Here is a 20,901-nt window from a genome sequence, read left to right as displayed (position 1 = left end):
CATCTGTTGACCGATGAGACGCTGGAGAGTCAGCATTTGAGGCCTAGCTCAGCAGTTGCGCTTGGGCCGACTCCACATTTCCGGGAGCCCTAGTGTGACCTTCCACCCAACTTGGAGCTTTATGACACCATGTTTGTCAATTCTGGGCAGGCCGACCCCCTTCTGCGTGCCTCAGGGGCCTCAAGGATCCACTTCTGAACCTGTACTGATGCAGGTCATGCCACAGTGACCTTCCCTGGCACTGGCCCTAATGCCAATACTTCCAGCAACCTCTGGGGAATCTGATACAGAGGCAGAGGGGTGTCACTTAACACCGTATCAGCACCATCTGGAGATTTGCCTCCCAGATCGGATCCTGAGCCCTTTTCCCATGGGCTTGGCTTGAGGGAAGAATGGGAGGAGTCACTGGACCCTGATATCCAGCCTTATGAACAGGATATAGACTGGTGTGAGGAAGTGGGTAAAGCCAGTAGCTTGGATACTTCCCCAGATGTTGGCATTCTTTTTCCCCCTGCAGGCTACAGAGGAGGGAGCATCTTATGTGATGGTGCTGCGGAGGGCTATTGAGGTCCTTGACCTTCAGCTATCCTTGGTGGCGCTCAAGACTAATGCCTTGATGGAGGTGCTACAGCCCGGAGTCTCCCTCTCTGAACCGCTCCTTCCGCTCAACAAAGCCCTCACTGGATGTCCTTTTGGGTACCTTGTCCAAACCCAAAACAGGGACTCCTTTGAACAGGGCAATCGCCTGTTGCCACCATCCCGCCCTGAGGGACCCAAGTTTCATCACCCAACGCCCCATCCCTGAGAGTTTGGAAGTCCAGGCCTCAACCCCACATGTAAACCTTAGTGTGTTCCTTACCACTCCTCCAGATAGGGAAATTCAAGAGACTGAAAACACTTGGGAAGATGTTTTCTTCCGCAAGTCTAGCATTGCGGTCTGTGAACACCCCATACCTTTTGAGCCGCTACTTCCATTCTCTGTGGGATACCGTTGCACGAGTGCTGCCTACAGTCCTGGAGGAGGTCCGGGTTGTGCTCTTCCAAGCAGTAGCGCATGAGAGATGCAGCAAAGTTCACAATTCGATCTGGGCACTAACGACTTGCTAGCTAGTGGTTTAGTCGGCAGTGGCTCTTAAGCGACATGCCTGGCTATGCACTGCTGGCTTTTCAGGGGATGTTATATCTTATTTGATGGACATACCCTTTGATGGCACCCTCTCTTTGGAGACACAGCAGACTTGGCACGTGAGAGGTTTAAGAGCAGTCTGGCTACGGCCCGGTTTCTTGGGGTTATCTTCTGCGGAGCACCATGCCCAGTCCACTTTGTGCCCCTTTTGTGGCTACGGAAGAGGCTACCTACAGTGTCGGTTCCCGCCCACCCAGCGCATGCTCCCCAGCAGCTGCATGGCCAAGGGCAAGGTATCCAAAAGCCACATGGACCAGTCAGCCAGATGTCAAGTCAGTCCACCACCCCTCCCACTGCAGCAGCCTCCAAACCTTCATAATCTCCCCTTTTACCATCATGGGCACCCAGTTGGTGGTAGGATCCGTCATCACCTATACCACTGGCAGTCCATAAATCTGACAGGTGGGTTTTGCAGTTGGTCTGAAAGAGCTACTCCTTCCCCTTCCTGACTACTCCCCCAACTACCCCCCTCCCCTCCCCCCCCACAAATCCCCCTCTCCCCGCGCACGTCCATTACAAGACAGGCTGATGAAGGATCCTCTTTTTCTGCTCTGCAAGGAAGTTCCAGCTCTCTTAGCCAAGGGAGTCATAGAGATGGTCCTGATGCCAGAAGTAGGTTGCGGTTGCTGTTCCCGCTACTTTCTGGTGCAAAGGAAGGACTGAGGTCTTTGTCCTATTCTAGACCTGCTGCCCCTCAACTACTTCCTCAAGAAGGAGAAATTCAGAATGCTCACCTTGGCTCAGGTTCTGTCTGCTCTGGACCCAGGAGACTGGATGGTAGCGTTGGACTTTCAGGATGCATATTTTCATATTCCTGTCCTGCCTTCCCTCAGGTGTTACCTACGGCTCACGGTCGGCCACAAGCATTTTCAATGTGCCATGCTCATGTTTGGCCTGACCAGTGCCCCTCGGGTGTTCACCAACGTGATGGCAGTGGTTGCAGCTCATTTGCAGACATTAGGGGTGTCAGTCTTCCCCTATCTCGACGACTGGCTGTGGAAGGCGGGCTCGCCCCAGGCTGCCATCTCCCACCTCCAGACTACGGCAAACTTCCTGCAATCACTGGGGGTCACTATAAACGTGCTGAAGTCAAACGTGACTCCCTCTCAGGTGCTCCTATTCATCTGGGCTACTCTGGACACAGTGCAGTTTCGGTGTTATCCTCCGAGTCTAGGATATTCTGCCTTGGATTTTGGTGCTGCAAGACACTGGGGCTGCTGGGGCTTACGGCCTTCTACATCCTGAAGTTGGACCTTAAGTTCCAATGGGCACAGCATCAGGGGAATCTCTCTGACATGGTCCAGACCTCAGAGGGAACTGCAAAAGATCTGCAGTGGTGGCTGAGGAACCGTGATTGGGTCAGCGGCCTTCCCCCAACTAGATCTTACAGCGGTGAAAGATTCTTCAGTTCTGCGATGGGAATGCCATCTGGGAGAGGTGGAGATCAGAGGACTCGTGGCGTCTGGATTCTGCTGCAGACCAATCAGTCTGCTGGAGTTGTGCGCTATCTCACTGGCATTTGAGGCAATCCTACCTTCAATCGAGGGGTGGCTGATTCATGTGTTCAGGCAACACCACCGCAATGTGGTATAGCAACAAACAGGGTGGGATGGTGTTGTGGACCCTATGTCGAGAGGCATTGCGTCTCTGGCTGGAACATCAAGACCTTTCCCTGGTGGTTCAACACGTGGCGGGCTTGCTGAACGCCAGGAAGGACGAACTCTTCTGCAGATGTTTAGCGGATCACAAATGGTGTCTCCATCCGGAGGTGGCTCATGGTCTGTTTCAGTGGTGGGGAGAGCTTTGGTTAGATCTGTTCTCTGCCAAGAACGTGCAATGCCAGCAGTTTTGGAGTTTCCAAGGCAGCTCTCACTCTGAGGCGCTTTTTGTCTAGACTGGAGCACAGGCCTCCTGTACGTCTTTCTGCCCACACCACACCTACCCAAAGTTCTCAAGAAGATCAAGAATGATGGGCCAGAGTCATTCTCGTGGCACCAGATTGGGCATGGAGAGTCTGGCATCCCGAACTACTGAATGTGTCAATTGATCATCCGATCAGGCTGCCCCTTTCTGTCGCAGCAGCAGGGGAAGGTTCTCCACCTGAACCTGTCCAGTCTCTGCCTTCTTGCGTGAAAATTAAGCAGCAGCAGTTGACAGCATTTGACCTTCGTCCTGATGTTATCTTGGCAGCCAGGCATTCCTCCACCCAAACAGTGTACTCCTGCCATTGGAAGAAATGTGTGGCTTGGTGTTCTGACAGAAATATTGACCAAACCCCTCCCTCCAACCCCACCCAACCTTTTGCTCCTCCCTCTCAGGTTATTATATTCATTCTCTCTGTTGCCCAGCAAGGCTCTGATGTGGGCACACTTAAAGGTGATCTTTCTGCTATCTCTGCATTTCTCCGATTACTTGATCAGCCCTCTCTTTTCAAATCTTCTACTTTACATAGATTCTTGAAAGGTTTAGGTAATCTTTTCCCCCCTTTCCTTTTATTGCCCCTCAGTGGGTCTTGAATCTAGTGCTTATATTCTTAATTAATGTGCGCTTCTTTTGAACCGCTTCACAATTGTCCCCTGCAGTTACCCGCCATCAAAACAGCTTTCCTTGTGGCTATAACATATGCCTGACTAGTTAGTGAGTTACAGCCCTTATCATCTAAGCCACCCTATTTATCCATCCATCCTAACAAAGCGGTGCTTCCCACACAGGCCTCCTTTCTTCCAAAGGTGGTCACAACATTTCATGTAGGTCAGTCCATCACCTTGCCTACTTCAGCATTCCCCTTTGCCCTTCCAAGGAAGAGGAGCAACCCTATCAAACAAGCATTGTTGTTCTATCTTGACCGCACACGGGAATTTCGGGTGATGATCAACTCATCGTGGGGTATGTCAGAACTAAGAACGTTCGTGTTGTGCAGAAAAGGACCATCTCCAGATGGGTTGTACTCTGCATTAATATCTGCTATGCATTAGCCAAGAAGCAACCAGTGAGGGCTTGTGCACTCATTTTACCAGAGCCAAGGCTGCAACCACTGTATTTGCACGCAGAGTTCCAGTCCTGGATATCTGCCAGGCGGCAACATGGGCCTCCTGCACACATTTCCTAAACAAAACTGCCTGGACAGTCCTGTCCGTCAGGATGGGCTTTTTGCCCGTTCGGTCCTGCAAGACTTCCTCGTCTGAAATTGGTCTGCAGACCCACCTCCAGGCATGGTATTGCTTGGGGATCTATTCTAAGGTAAGGAATATTCAGCTAGTAGTCTATCAGTTGAACAAGTTACTTACCTTCAGTAACTCCTTATCTGGTAGCAGGTATATCTAGCTGCAGATTCCTAACCAGCCCACCCTTCCAAACTACTCTGCGAATGGATTTCTATGGACAGGACTGTTCCCTTTCAGAACCCTAGTTATCCACACCAGTGGTCAATGTTCTGCATGGCTCTGCGCTTCTGGCATGGAAAGTCAGGAAAAGAAACTGATGACAGTGCGCGTCTGGTTGGAGACTATATTGGTGCAGTGGACATCACTTCCGGCACGGGCGACACCGATGCACGTGAAGCAAATTGACGCCACCTACCCATGTGCAGGAGTACTGCTCATGAAAAAACTTCCAGATACATTCTGACGCCTGGAATAATTTTAAGGTGAGGAATCTGCAGCTAGATATAGGGGGTCATTCCGACTCCCGCCGGCGGCGGTAACTGCACGCCCGGCGGGAGCCGCCGAATGACCGCGGCGGCCATTCTGGCTTTCCCGCTGGGCTGGCGGGCGACCGCCAGAAGGCCGCCCGCCGGCCCAGCGGGGAAAGCGCCTTCAACGAGGAAGCCGGCTCCGAATGAAGCTGGCGGAGTTGAAGGCGTACGACGGGTGCAGTGGCACCCGTCGCGATTTTCAGTGTCTGCTTGGCAGACACTGAAAATCAATGTGGGGCCCTGTTAGGGGGCCCCTGCAGTGCCCAGCATGGGCACTGCAGGGGCCCCACGACACCCGTTACCGCCATCCTGTTCCTGGCGGTGAAAACCGCCAGGAACAGGATGGCGGTAAGGGGGTCGGAATCCCCATGGCGGCGCTGCTTGCAGCGCCGCCGTGGAGGATTCCCTGGGGCAGCGGGAAACCGGCGGGCTGTACCGCCGCGGTCAGAATGCCCATGGAAGCACCGCCAGCCTGTTGGCGGTGCTTCCGCGGTCCCCGGCCCTGGCGGTCATGGACCGCCAGGGTCGGAATGACCCCCATAGTCTCTACCAGATAAGGCATTACCAAAGCTAAGTAACTTGTTCTTTTATTCCATATAAATGAGAGTGAATATAAATAATAGATCAAGGGTGCAAGTATAGAAAAAAATCACAGCCAACGTGTTTCAGCAGAACACCTTCCACTGGCCCTATCTTAAATTCATGGCGGCTCATTTTTTTATACACATGTAGAATTAATGTCCTTTCTTACTTTCCACAGCACCTCAACAACTAGAACTTTAGCATAAACATATATATATCAGATAACTCTGAGTAATTCCCAAATTTAGGTGGAGAGCAGTGCATATATAGACAAGCCTACAACACTATGAATCTGCTCACTTCAAATTTCTGTTTTTTCTATTAAAGATCATAGGACTAGCACAGAGCAATCCATGCTGAGCTAGAAATGGGCAAAGTGTTTAGTCATTTCTACAGCAAAGTCTTCAAGCAGACGTTTAGCTAGTGACATCCATGCCATGCTGTAAAATGACAGAAGGCTTTTACCACTCCAGGCACAGTATTACAGCTTTGGATTGGTAAAATGACGTCCACACTAACCTGGAATGACCCCCACGTGTGTTTCGCTGTCATTACAGCTCTTCAGAGTGGTCTAGGTCTGTCAAGTTTCAAAGTGTTGCTGGTGTTGTATATAGGAGCTGCTCAGCATCTAAACTTGGATAATACTCGTATGTGTGTGTGTGTGTGTGTGTGTGTGTGTGTGTATATATATACATATATATATATATATATATATATATATATATATATATATATATATATATATAATATAATGTTCTTAAAAGCAATGCTCATTGCAAGAAGCTACAAGAAAGTTTAAAAGGAAAGTTAAGAGTGAAAAAAGATGTTTCCTATTGTGCATCACATAGGAAATTTTACTCTTATCTACAGCCCAAACCCCTGAAAGTATTTACACCAAACTTGTCATGAATTTAGAACTTCACACAAAGCGTGTTTTTGTTGTGTTGGTGTAAATCATTTCAGCTGTAGTTGAGAGAAAAGCATTTAAAACAATGGATTAACACTTTTGTATAATTCTGCCATTTGGGATCTGTGGATCTTCAGAGTCCACAAATTAAAAAAAAAAGAAAAATAGAAGGATTCTGTTTTGCAGATGGAACCTTTTTTTTCTGTTGTCCCTTTTTGGATCCACGGTTCATAGCTGGACTTGGTGATTCAAAAGCAGTTACTGCCTGTCACAAGAGAGTAAAGGGACCCTCTAAAGATCTCCCCTCAGGCAAAGTAAAATAAAACGTAGAAGTTGGGGATCTGCTGTACCTTTCCAGGAACCACAGATTCTGACATCAGAAATGGCAGATGAGGTTAGCTCTACCAGCATAGGTACTGGGGACAAAGGAGGTGTACTTGGGTATGAAACCTGTTCTGGATCCGTGGTTCCAAATGAGAATCCAAGAATCCAAAAAATAATTTAAATTATTTATATATATAATATATATATATAACGACACGGACTAGCCACACAATAAGTTGTGCGGTCCAAGTCAAGTGTGCAGTGGGGTTTGCTGCCTGTGGTGAGTTCCATGCAGGGCTTTCCTTGCCAGTGCACCGATGGTGCGGCTGCCTATTGCAGGTAAGTGAGACTGTGCAGCCATCCCTCGCTGTACACATTCGGAGACTATTCGCAGCAGAGGTGGTCAGCTTGCAGTGTGTTGTCAGCCTGTGGTACCTTGGGCACAGAATTGGGCCAAGGCCAGTCCTGGCCCACACACCTGAATGCCCTATTGCCAAAACTATCTTCACACAGCCATGCATATGCAGCAGGTTTTGGACGCCTGCAGCGATTGGCCCAAGAGCTTGTCCATGCAACTAATTCACACTGGGTGTAGCCAAAGGCCGTGCACAGAGTGGTTCATGTGCCCTCCATGATGTTGGGCATGGCCTTGAGCGTGACAAGTTGGCTTTAATATATCTTATAAAGAAATCTCAAAGAATTTACTGAAAAAAATGGTTAAAGGTTAGTTACGGTTCAGCCCACAAATAAATGAAGAATCTCTGAAATTCGCCATTATGGCTTGCAGTGTACACTCTGACACCCCCAACATGCTCAGTATAACCTGTTGACAAAGACCTGTTTGGGGGGGTGGGGGGGATTTCTACACAGAGAAAAACATGATGGTGGCTTCAGGTACAGTGTGTGTTGCATACTGTAATGGCGAATTTCAGTGGTTTTCCTTTTTATGTTCGCTGAACCATAACAAATAAATGAATGAAATGCCTTTGTAGAGCACACTAATAACCTGTAGAGCTTCTTAGTGCTGCAGAGGGGAGGTGTATCAGGAGAAGCACCGAAAAAGAAACTAGTGTTGATGTTCAAGCAAGGTTTTCAAGAGAGATCTGAAGGAAATTACAGTAAGATGTAGCACAAATAAATATGGAAAGAGCATTCCAGGATTTAACTGTGAGTAGGGAGAAGCAGCATTTGCCCAGATGATTTCTGATTCTTGCACTTAAGAGAAAGAGAGCGGATGCAGATCGAAGTTGGCAGGATGGGATACAGCTATTAAATCTCCTGCAGGGATATCTAGGAGGACGTTGGTGATACATTCTGTAATAAGGTGCAGAGATATCTTAAGCATCTAGTGCATGGCAGCATTTTGAATCACTTGGAGCCATAGAAGCAAATATTCTGGTATGGTTAGATAGAGTTGATATAATCCACTCTAGCTCAAATGAGGGCTTAGACAACAGGCACCGGGACAATAGGTACGAATGACGAGCATTGGCAAAGCCAGTAGACCTCGCCTATGCAAGAGCTATTGGCTTTGCAAATACGTTTATCCATATTTTACACCAGTGTGGCTGTGGCTGCTCTTCCGCATGGCTAAAAGTAGAGGAGAGTAGTGTGAGTGTTATAGAGTGGAGTGGCATAGTGTTGTGAAATGGAATAGCATACATTGGAGTCGCATAGAATAAAGTGGACTGGTGTAAAATGCCTTGCCATAGAGTGTTGCAGAAATGGCATCAGGTGGTGTATTGGTTTGTTTTGAGATCATATTAAAGTATTTGTTTCCAACACACTTCAGAATTTACAACAAATGTGCTTCATTTGTGTTTTACTGATTCTGATGAATTCTGAAATACTTCACCAGTTCATTTAAATGCTGTGGTGTGCTAGTAAAAAATAAAAAACCTTTCCTCTACCCTCGGTGTCCAGCAAGATTCCCAAATAAATCCTCTCACTTTGAAGCAGGAGAAAGAAAAATAAACAGCAAGCTCTCTGAAGCCAGAGCCTGAAATTTGACCCCTGTCTTTGAATACACAACAAATGTGACATAATAAGAACACGATTTACAGGCCTGTTTAAAGCACGGAGCACTCATTCCTGAAAGAATACAGTAGTGTGAAAAACGTTGCTCCTGGTGAGGGACAACTGAACCTGAACAGCCTAAAACAAAGCCTGCAAATAGAAAGTCAGAAAAATGTGAGTTACAAAGCACAAAATAAATGGTAAGCAGCAAGTGGAATGCATTCACAGGGGTGCTTTCAGAATGTCCCCTAAATGATGATAGCAAAACAGAAAACTGTGCTGTCCGGTAGACTTCGACCTAAAAGGTATACCACAACTTTATGGGTTATTTGAGCCTTAAAGGAGAGTTCAGTATCGAAGCGAATGCCCAGTTATGTGGTCTTTGTGGTGGTAGTAGGAAGAGGACCCATATCTGAGGGCCACCAAAAGTAGGGTCAGATGCCAATTGAAGAAAAGATCTCTAGTTTGTCACTGACTTTTAGGTAGCTAGTTGTCATCTAGCTAGAGACGGCCCCTATGCATGCACAGAAAGGTTTTACATATCGAAGAAGTTGGAAATAGAAATAATAATTTGGGTGTTGTCTGTGTCGGACCTCAAATCTGAATGACTGAATACCAGTAGCAAGTGGAGCAATGTAAAGCTTGATTTTATGTACTTATATTTTTTTGTGCTCTTTAGTGATGATGTATGGAATTTGGGAGGCTGTTTGCATATTTAGCCAGTGCAGGAATCTCAGGTTTTGAGGGGCTGAGACAGGGTCCAGTTACCTACCAGTGACTGAGATTATTTTAAGCATTCCACAATTACGTTTTTGTTTACTTAAGTGCTACAGGTATGGCAAGATGTGGATTCCGTGCTCACTGCACCCAACTGAAGATCCCCAGCTAGGGCGAAACCAGTCTTGGATTGCTTTTGCTCGGTTCAGAGAGGACCAAGCTTGGCAGTGCGGGCTGGACTGTTCCCATTGGCGCAGGGCCAGTACTGATTTGCGTACGGCTGGGTATTTGAGGTGTGGGGAGGGGGAGGAGGGAAGTGTGCTGGGATGAATCTCTGAGTAATTACTAGTAGCTGAGATTAATTCAAGCATTCCACCCAACACTTTGTCTTTACTTCGGAGCGGAGATGTGGGCAAAGTTAAATGGGAAAAAAAAATTGCTAATAATTTTTGCAGTCTTACAGATCTGGACAACACTTTGCAGACTCCATTTTTAGCTTGCTTGTTATAATTTCATGCAGACCTGTCACTCAAGGGATGGTTAAAGAAAGAATTGTTTTTTAACTCCCATAGAATACTTTGGCCTCTGCCGAAAGAAACCCTGAAAGGAAAGGTAGCCAACTTTGAATGAACCTAAACTTTGCTCTGGGATTTGCTGTTGCTTTGTTTGGTGTAGATCACTTCAGTAATTTCATTGAATTAGCATTACGTCTAAGTCTGCTTGAAAGGAATCAAAAGTTAAGGATATCTGGACCACTAGTTGGCGGTCTGTCCTCGAACCCAGGTATACAGGCTGACAATGGGTAGAAAAAACAAAGCTCTCTATCTGACAAGGAAGCGTTTAACTCCTTTTGTTCCTTTTGAGGCAACAGCTCTAAAGTTTTGGTCGCTAACTCCCACAAAACAGTATTCACGATTCCCTAAAAAAAATATGTACAAAAATACCTGGCCAGGCTAGGCCCTTCGGCCAAGCTGTACTATGCATGTTTGAAGTACTTGCAAAGCTGGGGGTACCACTCTGCAGCAGCTAGGAAATTTGACATTTGCCCCTCCCCTGAAACTGTGCCCTCTGTTGTTGGGATTGCACGAATCTCTGTATAGTATGGGTCTATTAGGTTTCGTACCTCTCCGTAATTCAGCACCAATGATATTAGTAAGTAAAGCATTTTTGATTCCCCCACCCATCCCCCTTAACTTTACACCCTTTGTCAGATCTGCCTAAATCCTGAAATTCCTTCACGAGGTGTTAAAATGTATTAGACATGTTTTTACATGTGTGCGAATGCTTTCATATATGACGGACAACCATTAAGATTAAATAATGAAGCTAATCAGTACTGGTTGTACTACGTGCAAACAATATTAATTATTTGATAGCAGCAATGAAGGAATTAAGTGAATATGGTATGCAAAGAAAGATTACGCATCTATTGAGTGATTAGGCACATGAATGTGTAAGTGATTTAAGTTTTGATGTATATCGCCAACCCACAGCAAAATGGCTGTTATTTCTTTGAACTTATCTTCATGTGAATCTTTTGTCCTTTCTTTGTTGGTGTCATGAATTTGGTATTAGTATTGGGGCTTGACTGCACTATTCTGACCCGTGAGCAAGGCTTGGTCGAAACACATCAGGTGGAATAAATTGTCCTTGCTCCTCTTAAAAAATGTCTGTGACTGTTCTTTGTAAGCAGAGGACATTGTTTTAAGATATATACATATATTTCTCCAAAGACTCAGACGGTTGCCAGCAGGCACCCGAACACCAGCGGTGCACAGTAGATAGTTGTGCCGCCAAATTGTTTACATTTTTATATTTTTTATATAAGACATTTATCCAGAGAAGACACGGCACTGTGGAGTCAGCAAATCAATATATTTATTTTTAAGACGACCAGATGTGAAATATCCTAACATGTATAAATTGAAGATCTTTTCTATTTTATTTCTGATATATCAGAGTATAATTAAATGTCTGTTAGGGCCCCAATATATTGAATTAATAATGAAATCATGTTTACTTGAGTCAAAAGGACATGACAGAATGGCACCCATCAGTGCATAAGAAGTCAGTATGTTGTTTATGCTTGTGATTAGGAATTACTTGTGAATTCAAGTAAATTGGTATATTACAGTTCTTTTGACTTTAAATTGATGTAGGTTGAAGAATTATTATTTAGTGTAAATGTGTAATCATGTAAAGCTTATAGTCACATTATAATTTGCCATACTAATGAATTTGGATGGGGTTTCTTTAAACCGGAAAGCTATTACAAAATGGCGCAGATTGTAAATAATTAGGCAGTATGTCGCTTTTGTTCACTGTTGAGGCACTGTTTGTATTTAAAGTGTAAAAAATATGGCAACCAACTTTGAGATCAAGTCTGTGTAAGCCAAAAGGCGTTGATGCTATTTTCACCTCTGCCTATTTTCACCTCTGCCTATTTTCACCTCTGCATGTCTTGAAAGTAAATATATTGATTTGCTGACTCCACATTGCCATGTCCTTTCTGGATCAAGAGGGTCTTCTAAGAAAGATATCACATATATATATATATATATATATATATATATATATATATATATATATATATATATATATATATATATATGAAATTTTATAGGTAGGTTAGCTTATGTGAGGTCATAAGCAGTGCGAGGCTGCTGTGCGCCCCACCCCTCCCCCACAGACGGCCCCTATGCCCCCCCAAATCCCCTCCCCTTGCTGGCACACCCTATGGTCTTACAATGTCCGAAGGACCCCACTATTAGAGATCTTCCAAATGTTGCTTCCATAATTTGTAATCATTACACTTCAATTTCGGTTTGCTTCAATAATGTTATCAGTGGCTCCATTTCTGTACTGACTACAGTGGAGTTGCCAATACCATTACTAGAGCAACTAGAAATTAAAGTGAAAAAGCTGTAACTTTTTGACTTAATATTTGGAAGACCTTTCCATCTTATCTTTATCGTTCTGAAAGCCTTGAGGTTTTCTCTTGAAACACGTATTCGTTGTGTTTTTGGATCAGACGTTAATAAAGAATTTAGAAGCAAATGAAAATACACTGACTTTTGCTACTCAATAAAAAGCAAATTGAAAAAAGAGTGGAAGTACAAGTTAAATTGTGACCAATGAGAAGATGCACCTTCTTTTGAGAAAAGTGCATAACCATACCAGTGTTGACCGGTTTGAAGGAACAGGCGCCTAGCCCCTGTATCCTTCTACCCTCTGTGTTTTTTGTTTCCAGTTTTTCCGTACCCAGTAATTCCAGAGATCTATCAGATATATTTTCCATTGTCGTATGATTTTTACTTATCCATATATCCTTATGGACATGGCAGAGCGTGGCAAAATATTTAGCAGTTTTATGAGAGTTGTGTTTTTAGGTAAAGCTTCATTGGTATTTCTGGGTCACATAGGTGTTTTTGCAACTTTGGCACTACCAGGTGCCTAATGTAAATTCCAAAATGATAGTTTATCACCAGGAAATTTCTAGTGTGTTTGTTTTTTTAAACTGTTTTGAAGTTAGATATTATTTCGCGTCATGGACAGTAGGCCTGCATAATTATGTTGTCCATAGACCAAGTAGGCTCGACGCCATGCAGCATAAACCTTTTGGCTGCCAGTTTACAGTGTCACAGTATGGTTATGGGGGAAAAGGGATGGTGTATGTGATTTATCAACAAAAATCTTTAACTGTTATGGCGAGTGATCTAAGAAAATACAGTGAGTAGTAAAGTCAGCTTGCATTAATGATAGTTATGGTATAAAAATGCTGTCCTGTATCTGCAACATTTATCAATTTGTAGCTATTTAAAATGCTCCCAAAATGTTATGTTATGTACAAATACCTGCTTATGGAAGAAGGCAAGATAGGGAGTTTAACTTGAAATGGACTGATGTACGCAGTAAATATTTTAGTTTTGGAAAAAATACGAGTTTTACAGCTTTACTGTAGTGCATTGTAAGGACAACTTTATATATTACTACACTAAATTATCATGTAATTAAACTCGTTTGTTGCAAGCCAGTATTTTTAAAGTAAATAATGAAGAATTTGTGTAAAACCAATATGAGCAATGTAAACAAAATGGGGTAATATTGTTAGTCACGAAATTGCATCTGTTAGCCTAGGACCATGTGTTGTTGGGATCTACAATTTTCAGGAACTCGCAAGAATTTACAAACGGCAGGCCAGGCTCAAAAAACCTACAACAGTAGCCGGTTGCATGTGTTCTAATAAACTTTGTGAATCCCATTTTATTTGAAAATAAATATGCATAATCCGCCAAGCACGTATATATTCACTTGTTAAAACTTTTCTTTTTCTCCCAGTTGGAAAATACATTCCCCTCCTGGTGAAACTCCTTTCTGACACTGGAAAAAGTTTTATTTCTGTCGTTGTCTGGCATAAATTTCAGACATTTTCCTGGGTGGGGAGAGGTTGGAGAAAAGTTGAATAATCGTAAACATGTAATTTTGTGAGGGGGGTACAAACTCACAGGTGTTCCAGCCCTGGAACCAACCACTGTCTGCTTTCTACCAGCCTCTTTTGAGTAGATTTACTAACATGAATTCTCAAGTAAAGTATTTTTTATGCGTGATGAAAAAGCAACTTCTGTGTGAGCAAGCCAACCTTGCATATCTGACAAGACCGCCAAGTTTATATAGTTGTAAGAAGCGTGCAATCATTGACATAGCACTTGATATATGCAGTTAGAGCAAACAAGAGAGCTGTGGCACAGGGGTATGAAGTTCAGGTCTGTCCAAAAATTACCCAGTGAGGTCGACTGGAGAGTGTCAGACTGGGGCAATCGTCTTAATTCTCAGTTGCCTTGACAGACTTTTGGCCACAAGTAACATTTTGTGAGTTCAAGGAACGTCTTCAAAGTAATTTGCCAGAGGCGTTAACAAGACACTTCCTTAGAGACTAAAAAAGAGAATGAGTAGTGATGCATCCTGAAATCTGCAGTAATAACTCTGACATAATGACAATACTGGCTTATTCATAGCCCTGCTGTTATTAGTATTGTCCCAGGTGTTATGAAGAAGTAGCTGATTTTATACATGTCTCATGCTAATCCCCAGGTTCTGTTTTTTACTGGCATAAGTAAATCACACCAGATCCATTGATTTTGCTTGCTGAGGTATATTAATAAGGTGCCAGTATCAGCATGGAAGCACACTTGTATGGCTTCTGCAGGCTAAGACGCACGGCGATTAGATGGGGTTAGAGGTCCACTCAGTGGCATAACATAAGCCCCTGCAGGTCTGGGGGGGGTGGGGGGGGGGGCTTGAGCTCACAGGGGCCCCCTCAGCAGCACGCAGTCACGCTCTGTGCACGGGTGGCGGGCCCTTGGCCTGAGATCTCCTGACTGGGCCGGGACCCTGCCTTCAATGTACTTTGCAGGAAGGCCCCCCTCAAGTTTCGTTACACCACTGGGTGCACTCCTAACTCTGGATGAATGGCATCCAGGACCTTGCATTCTGTAATGTCGCAACAGAGAACTATAGCTTATTGACAGCACTCAAGTCTAAACCTCAGAATATATATGGAGGTCATGCCAGACATCCGTTGTCACACACAGTTGAGGCAGACGTTGAGTTAGAACGAGCTGGCAGTGAGTAATATGTAAACGATTTTTACCTTTGTTCCCTTAATGTTTTAATTCTTGCTGTTATGACCATGCAAAATGCAGTCCCTTGGGAATTTAGTTCCTTAGGCAAATAGATATTTCAACAACAAAAAATACACACCCCTGGTGTATGCATTTGCCCTTTTCTTTTATTAATTGTTCTATTCAGTGTATGTGTTCCCTAGTCTAAAATAGTGACTGTGTAACTTAATCATCGACAGATCGCTCTTTGTGTACAGACCCTACAAGATCGTTCCCCAGTAATGCAGAGGTTGTGCAGTACATGATCCTAGAAGAATTTACTGTGATTGAGGTAGACTGCTTGGGTGGGGCACCCTGTCCTGGCAAAGCACCCTGTCTAGGGGGAGCTGGCCAAAGAACCGTGGCAAAGAGTAGACCAAAATGCAGATTGCTTTGTGCTGCTTGCTCCTTATGACTATGAGTTATGTGCAAATTAGCATTCAATGTCTTACCACACTAAAGCAGTTGGAGCAGCCTTACTGTGTATGCTCTGGTGTAATACCTGCTGTTTACTTCATTTTAAAATATTTCCTAGTTTCACTATCATTTCCACAATAGCAATGCATTGTTATTTGTGTGTTTGGAATGCGCAGGAAAGTTATTTCCACATTGATGCTGATGCATGGAAACTCAATTGCGTGAGAACAATCGAGGAAAACTAAGTACTGGAATTTTAAAAGGCATGAGCAGACAGGAGGAGGTGTATTAGTATAGCATCAAAGACGGTAGAGCATAAATAGGGCCGGTGTAGTGATGTATTGGTTTGTATGTAAAAGAAGAATGCTATGACATCAGGGGCAGTGGAATGTTGGGGCAGGCTGTGACTGGGGATTGGAATGTTTTCATATGAAAGGTCAGAGTTGTGCCGGTTTGGGGATGGCAAGCTCATGTATCTCTGTCTGTACATTATAACTGGAAATAAACTTTTAAGGAAAGAGCAAGAAGAGCCAGTGTACTTACTTCACATGGCGACGAGCAGGATCGTAAAGCAGCAAGCACTGGACTGAGAAAACTGCAATTATTGGAAGGCAACGCTACAGACATCAGACTGAGGATTGGAGAGCAGCTATTTTCGGACCTGCTTTGTTAAAGGCAACTTATTTTAAGCAAGTGAGGGAAGTTTTTTTTTTTATTATTTATTTATTTTTCTCTTTCTCTAATACAGTTGCCGTGTGTTTACTTTGTTTGAGGCGCGTGTGTACTGCTCAAACGTTAGATTTTTCATCGCCTCGGTCCTCGCGTGCACCCCCGCTTGGTTACTGGTTGCCTGGACAACATAATGCTTAATAACAATGTCTTGTGAACGTGCTGGTTCTTGCGCTGGAAGTTACATGGGAGCAGGAACAGCGCCCTTTTAATGTTAATTAGTACCAAGTACATGGTATTATTTTTACTATTCTTAATTTTTTAGCAACTTCATTGCTGAAGTTTATCCGGCACAAAGGAAAACTAACAGAAATTATTATAACAGAGATACATGTCTTGCTGAAGAAGTAAGCTAAAGAGTTATATTTTACAGCTATAATTTTTAGTACACCATGTCTTCGAGTGGAGATTCTTCTGGTACAGGGACGTCGCTTTCTTTGCAGTTGAGTACACCAAAGGAATTTTTAGCGTCTCCTGGTGAACCAGCTGTACAATGGAAGGAGTGGAAGGAATATTTTTTTAATTACATCGCAAACTTAGAAGATTGCAATGGTTTAATCTCTGCTGAAAGAAAAAAAAGGATCTTAATGCACTGTTTAGGCCCTGAAGGTCTTCGTATTTACAATCAACTACAAAAACACGATCGAGGCGATGAAGATGTGTTTCAAAGTGCTATTTTGGATTTAAATGATCATTTTTCTCCTGCTGTTTGCATTGCGGTTACTCGTCACGCATTTTTCCACAGGAAACAAGAGAAACACGAGGACATAGAGAGCTATGTTTCTGCTTTAAAACATTTAGCTAGCTCATGTAGGTTTGCTGGTCTACATGATGAACTGGTACGGGACCAGATTGTAATGTATACTAAAAACAAATCTATTCAAGAGAGGTTGCGGATTGAAGGCGAATCCAGTCTAAAGGATATTATTGCTTTAGTAAAGAAAGCAGAATTATCCGAAAGATGTGCGGAAATCACTTTGGCACAGGATAAGAACTTTGAAGAAGTTGTTGCCAAAGTTAGTGATCGCAAGCACAACAAATGGTCCATGGATAAGCGGGATAATGACTTTAAAAAAGAGAAAAATCAAACTTTTGCAAAAAATCTAACATGCCTGATCGATCCAGAAATGAGTGTTTCCGTTGCGGGAGTTCCTTTCATTCAGCAAAATTTGATGGGTGTCCAGCTAAAAATGCTAAGTGTTTGGAATGTGGAATTGTAGGCCATTTTGCTAGGGTGTGCAGGAAGAAACAACTGAAGAAGGTGAACAGTAAAGTGGCCTGCATTAAGGAAGTGGTGGAAGACTGTTCTGATGACAGTGATGAAGACGTAAATTATAAACTGAGGGGTCACAAAACTGTGGTTTTGAACATTTCAGGACAAACGTCAAACAAACCCTTGTGTTGGATATCATTTGGGGGAGTTATGTTGCAGGTGGCAGCAGACTCTGGTTCCCCATACAGTATTGTTTCAGAATGCACATGGCAAAAGCATTTTGTACATAGTTTAGGGGAACATTTAGAAACCTCTGACATTTCGTCTGAAAGTTACACTGGTGATAGAATAGATATTATTGGTTTTAGATTGCTGGTATTCAAATTTAAGCAAAGACAAGCCGTATGTAAATTATATGTGGCTAAGGATGGTCCGTCGGTATTAGGCTGGAAAGACCAAAAGAAACTGCATATTGTGCTTGATCCAAACAGTGTAGAGCAAGTCTTAGTAATGTGTGATGAAGAAGACACAAAGAAATGGGTCACACAAGAATTTCCAGGAGTGTTCAATGGGCAAGTAGGTCAACTGAAAGGCTTTATACATCAGATTAGACTCAAAAAGGATGCCAAACCAAAAATTCATAAGGTACGGAATATTCCGTTTATTGTCAGGGAAGAGGTAAAAAAAGAGTTTGACAGGTTAAAAAATTCACAGATTATAGAACCAGTTGAAGCTTCTGAGTGGGTTTCACCTTTGGTTGTTGCGCGTAAAGCTAATGGCAAAGTGCGTTTGTGTGTGGATTTGAGAAGTTTGAACAATAATATCATAGTAGATCAGTTTCCTTTGCCTCGTATTGATGAGATGTCTGCCACGAGAGATGCTAAATGGTTTTCCACTTTGGACTTGTCGTCTGCTTACCACCAGGTTAGGTTGGACTATCATAGCAGACATCTTACAACTTTTTGTACACCATGGGGTTGTTTTCGTTTCAAACGTATGCCATTTGGTTTGGCGTCGGCGGCTGCCGTCTTTCAAAGGTTGATGGCGCAGTTATTTGGACATTTGCCTAATGTTACATTCTTTCAGGATGATATTTTAGTTATGGGAAGTAGCAAGAAACATCATGATAAGGAATTGAGGAATGTTTTGAACATCTTACAAGAAAAAGGTTTGACCGCAGAGATCAGTAAATGTAGATTTGCACAGAGAAAAGTAATGTATTTAGGACATGAGATTGATCATGAAGGCATAAGACCTAAAAAAAAGTTGGTGGAAGCTATTAAGAATGCCCCATGCCCCACATCTAAAGATGATTTGAGATCCTTTTTAGGTCTAGCCGAGTTTTATTCGAAATTTGTAGAACATTTTTCAGCTAAAACCTACCAAATGAGACTGTTACTAAAAAACAAAGTGAAATTTGAATGGAATGTAAGTTGTCAGAAGGCTTTTCAGGAAATTAAGAATGCAATTGTGAGTGCTCCAATGTTGCATGGGTACGATCCAAAAGCTTGTTCTATTATCACTACGGATGCGAGTGGTAAGGGCCTTGGTAGTGTATTAACACAAAGTGACAATGGGGGTAAAGAATATGTGGTTGCATTTGCATCCCGTTCTTTGTCTCCCACAGAAGAAAAATACTCTGTAATAGAGAGAGAAACTTTGGCATGTGTATGGGCATTAGAACACTTTCGGAAATTTGTTTGGGGGCAAAAATGCATCATACGGACTGACCATAAGCCTCTTACTAAATTGTTAACTACAGAAGGTTTATGTAGAGCATCTGCGAGAATAGCTAGACTATCTATGAGACTACAAGATTTCTTATATGAAGTGCAGTATGTTCCTGGGGTAAAAAATGTTACTGCAGATTTTTTAAGTAGAATGTCCTTACCTTTAAGAGAGTTGGATCGACATCCATGGAATGACTGGTGTGTTTGATGAGAATACTTTAAGCTCATTGCAAAAAGAAGAATGGATCATGGAGTATGAGAAAGACGAAGTGTTGAAAGAAGTTAAAAACAAAGTGATGTTCGGCTGGTATAATGACAAGAAAGTCAAAAGCAGTGATATGTTAAGAGCTTTTTGGGAAGTGAGAGATGAATTGAGCATTGAAGGTGATTTTGTGTGTAGAGGTGGGAAGATTATTCCCCCTGTGGTATTAGAAATAAACTTATTGCTATTGGACATGAAGGTCATTCAGGAATATCACGCACCAAAAGAGGAATTAAAGTACTTTATTGGTGGCCAAAAATTGATGTAGAAATTGAGAGATATGTACGTGACTGCATGGAGTGTGAGAATAGTGACAAATCTCAAAAGACACTTAACCCGCCAATTTCTTCTTCAAGTTGTCCTAATATACCATGGGAAGAAGTTGCTTTAGACATTATGGGTCCTATTACGTGGCATGATGGGACTTCAAAGTTTATTGTGGTTTGAGTTGATTTGTTTTCAAGGTGGATTGAATTTTCTGTGTTACAAAAAATTGATACCAAGGCAGTGATTAATTTTTTGGAGGAAATATTTTTGAGGGAAGGATTTCCCAGAATTTTATTGACGGACAATGGTGTTCAATTTAAATCTGAGGAAATGAAAACTTTTGCTAAAATGACTGGTATTGAACAAAGGTTTACAGCTTTATATCATCCCAGGGTGAATGCTGTAGTGGAACGTATAAATAGGATTTTCAAGGGCATCATTCAAATTGCAAAGCATGGAAACAAAAGTAATATAGATTCTGAGTTAAGGAAAATGTTATGGGCTTATAGAGTGACACCTCATGAGACAATAGGTCAAAGTCCGTTTGATATAATGCGAGGTAGAATTCCATTTTCGAAGATTAACCCTGGTTGGATGCAAAGAAGCAGACAAGTACTTTGGAGCAAGGAACATGTAAGAAAGTGCATAAAGAATTCACAAGAAAAGAACAAGGAATATTTTAATAATAAATATGGCACTAAAGAAGCACATTTGAATGTGGGAGATTGGGTGAGAGTGAAATCCGTAAGGAAAGTGGCTAAAGGTGAGAGCAAGTTTGGCGAGCCTATAAGAATTAAGAAAGTGATGAGAAATACTGTCATTTTGGATGATAGCAGTGTATGTCACATGAGTCGCGTTGCTATTGCTAAGCCTTGCAAACAACAATTTGTGCAGTATGATTTGCTGGAAGGTAATAATAACAAATATTGGTGGTTGGAGTGTGATATTGATGGTAACAAAGATTCTAGAGTTATTGGGGAATTGGGAGCTAGGGGTTGTCAGGAAGGTGTCCAGACTCTTATTAATATGGGAGAATTTGAATGTAATGTGAATGAGCGTGAACAGAATAAAAATTTAGTTTGTGGTGAAGTGAAGAAAAGTTGTTTCGGCAGGGTTTTGAGAAAACCTAAGGTATTAGAAAATTTTGTGTGTGATTAAATAAAAATATATATATTTATTTATATACATATTATTATT

The 20,901-nt window shown here is 42.9% G+C and overlaps 1 protein-coding gene across 2 annotated transcripts in view; it reads left to right on the top strand.

The window, feature by feature from the left end:
- The window catches only part of LIN28B (lin-28 homolog B), a 507,166-nt gene that overhangs the window by 453,887 nt on the left and 32,378 nt on the right, over positions 1–20,901 (top strand). The window lies entirely within an intron of this gene.

The sequence above is a fragment of the Pleurodeles waltl genome, chromosome 5 (assembly GCF_031143425.1).
Source record: "Pleurodeles waltl isolate 20211129_DDA chromosome 5, aPleWal1.hap1.20221129, whole genome shotgun sequence".
Lineage (NCBI taxonomy): Eukaryota > Metazoa > Chordata > Amphibia > Caudata > Salamandridae > Pleurodeles > Pleurodeles waltl.
The sequence above is the reverse complement of the archived record's forward strand: the minus strand, read 5'-3'. Positions and strand labels throughout refer to the sequence as shown.